Here is a 3,828-nt window from a genome sequence, read left to right on the forward strand (position 1 = left end):
ATATATATTATATATATATATATATATAGAATTATATATACCCTATATATATTACATAAATTATATATATATATTAAAATTTTATATATTATATATATTATATATATGTATGTATGTATTACCACACCAAAATTACTAAAAATTATAATTTGTGGTTCTGTGTAAATGTGTGAATACTAACAAAAGCACACAAACCACACCCCCGCACCAAACCACACACAACACACACACACACCACACACACACACCCCCACCACATATTATGTGTTTATACATGCATATATTATATTATATAATATATAAAAACAAAATATATATATACATATATAATTTTATTATATATAAAATTTTAAAAATATATATATATATATTATATATAATATAATGCTGTTTTTTCAGAAAAAAGACAAAAATTTTTCCCATACCCTATGGAAATTACCAGGGTACACTTATTAGAAACGATTATTGTTTTTGCTTATTCAGTCCTTCCCCAAAAAGTTCAGGTATTTTTTGTATCGCACATTTTCTTAACCCAAATGCTTTGTTTTGGTGGCATTGGAAAAAAAAATGAAAATTTACTGATAACTGTTTTTATTAGCAAATATAAAGGCTTTATTTTACAAAATTTTTTGGAAATTTTAAAGATTCCCGTCGTCAAAATTTTTACTTTTATTATGAATTTTTCTAGTATTTTCCCAATATTTTATTAAAATTTATATTATTATTTTTTTTTATAATATAGAAGGGCGATGTGGGGAAAAATTTAAGATAAACAAAATAATAATAAAGATAATTGTAATAATATGAAAAAAATGAACATAATAAAAGTGATTTTAATAAATCAATATTGATAAGAGACCGCAACAACAACAGTAAAAAATATTTATATTATTTCTACTGCTCCTGTCATCAAAATCATGATTATTTCACGGTCATTACTAAAAACATTACTTGTTTTTTGGTTTTCATTATTTTTTTGCTTTAAAAGAAGATAAAAATAAAAGAAGCACTGTACTGTCACTGTTTTTATCACTGATGTACTTTGGGGTATAAAAACAGTCATAATTTCAGTGATAACTATTTGCTTTGGTATTTGCATTCATTTCAGTATCCCCATTATTTTTAGCATTTCATTATGTAGCAAGATTGTTTTTCCTTTACTTTTCTTCATTTTTTATACTACAATATCTGCACGAAAATAAATTTATTTCCATATTAAAATGAGACCAAACCAAGAACGTATGAATTAGGTTGTCGGAATAAGCATTTTAGGATACTTGCACGTATATTTTACTACGCTTAACTATACAAATAAATTAAATTCACATCACTCCCTATGGAATCATGGCCTCGCACAGATCCGCCTTTTTTTTTTTTAAGCTTTTTCAAAGGGGAGCCCTAAAAAACTTGAGGGAGCCGAAAGCCGTTTTGGGCGAGTCTTCTTCGCTGAGTCGGGGGGTGAGTATCGCCTCGAGCACCGATACTCCCCGGATCGGATGCTGGCCTCGCCCTCGTACTCCACCCCGGCCACGTACCAGAGTCGCCTCCCGTAGTCTTGACGTCTGCAAGCGAGGTCGGGAAATGCACGTAGTACAGCCTGGGGGTATTCCCTCGCGGGGTCCTGATGGCCGAGTGGGGTTTCCGGAGTAGTCGTGCTTCACGGCCCATCGAAATCTACTTTTCAGGTGCATATTCAACAGAACTTGTCAGACTCTGTAAAAACAAAGTAAAAAGTAGTTTTCTGTAAAAATTTTGTTTCCTCCGATAGCATCTCTACGTTCCAAGAACTTCATCAATCTCTGTAAATAGGAAAATTTTTAGATTTGATTATATGCATTGCCTTTTTTTTTTCTTGATGATCCCGGGATTGATTTATTACTTATTTAAAATTATCTGTCGCGTTAACAACCAAAGGTCTTAACAAGGGGCCCCCGAACCCGAAACTTACATCATGATACGGTAGATGTGGCGACTCTCTGGGACGTTTTGGCAAGTCATCTGATACCCGAACCAAAAAAACCATTCTTTTTCTTTTAAAATATTGCCTCAGTATGCATTTCCCCTTTTTGGGTAACATATGAAATATTACTCAAAATACTGCAGAGATAAGGGGAAAACGTTTATATTTTCTTTATTTTTAACTCGCGGGACCCGAGAAGGACGAAAATTTAGAATCCGACGCAGCAACGGCGCGAGAGCCAGCAGGAGGACGAGCTAAAGAGGAAAAAAATTGTTGCCCATGATAACGTTATTCAAAAAGAATTAGTCCCCAATCCTTTCACTGAATTGCAGTTCTACATATGAAAAAGTTGGGGACAAACCCAGCAGCTCACCCGAGTGTTCTGGTGCGCCAGAGAGTGGAAACCGACCCAATTCGCCACCCCCGCGCGAATTTTTAGGGCGATGGGAAGGCACACAGGGGATGGCCTGTTTTTCCCCCTATTTTCAAGTTGACTCCGTGGTCATTAGAATCTCCCAAGGTACCAAATTTTTTTCATTATTTTCTACATTACTTTATTTCTTGTTAGAAAAATCTGCAGGGCTAGGAGTAAATTTTTGGGGTGGTCTTTTGCATTTTTTGTATCGAAAAATAAAAAAGATAATTTACTCTATTGGTGGGTGATATTTTACCTTAAAATTAATTTTTATTTTTTTTTTTTTTCTTTATATAAAACTTTATGTGTTTTTCCCTTCTTGTGTTTGCTATCGTTGAAATTACATACGAATATTTTTGTAAATATATGTTATGTAACTCTAAATACACGTACATCCGTGTGTGCGTGGTTTGTGACACATGTATAGCTATTAGTATGTAATTTTATCATTAAGCATATATATACACTATATATGTATATATATATAATAATTAATATATAATAATATGTAATTTTAAAATTTGTATATAATATATATATATATATATATATATTATATTATATATATATATCCGTATATGCTCGGCGATGATCTGAGTAAATTTAAAACGCTCCTTTTTCGACTCCCCAAAAAAACTTGAGGCCCCCACTTTCACATCCTTTCCCTGGACTGGTTGACTAAAATCTCCGGTCAAAAGACAATACTTTAAGGGTTAAAATGTTAAAAATATAGAAAGTTTTAAAAAAAACTCATTTGTGTCTCTTAAAAAACAATAAGTATATTAAAGATTAAACTAAATCTTCATGGGAAACCTCGAGGGAACAGTCACCGAAATCGTGGGGAAAATGTAGTAAGGGGGACATCCTCAGTGTGGCCCCCAAAACTATGGTAAGAAGAGCGCCTTCGTTTTTTACGTCAACACGGACGGCGTCATCAGTTCGAAGTTTCCCCAGAGGAAATACATTTTTTTCTTCCCGTACCCATCTCCTTGCTGACCCCCCTTAGGCGCAATGGAGAGTAAACAGAACAGACCCAAAAATGCCCCCCCACAAGACTCTTAGAATTCGGCCCCGCAGACCTTTAGCCACTGTAATACCCCTTGCACGGCTGCGACAATATATAAAAAGGTTCGACAAGAAGGGATCCACGAACAACGAATCGACCAAAACCCCCAGCCCTCCGGGCCCTGACAAGGGAGCGCCTTCGTTTTTTCAGGTCGATACCCACGGCCACTACCCAAAGGACGCAAAATTCCGTCTTTAAGCAGGCTTGGCCCTACTTAAAGGGAAAAAGGTAAAACAGTGTTAATACAATTAATCAAAAACTTTTAAAAACACAAAAAGTGAGCCACAAAAACATTCAAGATCATCGCACAGTGTTCATCGATACGACCCACAAGCACATTAGATTTTACCTTTGTGTATCTCTTGTTCGTTAAAACCCGGGAAAAAG

The sequence above is a fragment of the Penaeus monodon genome, unplaced genomic scaffold (genome assembly GCF_015228065.2).
Source record: "Penaeus monodon isolate SGIC_2016 unplaced genomic scaffold, NSTDA_Pmon_1 PmonScaffold_1453, whole genome shotgun sequence".
NCBI lineage: Eukaryota > Metazoa > Arthropoda > Malacostraca > Decapoda > Penaeidae > Penaeus > Penaeus monodon.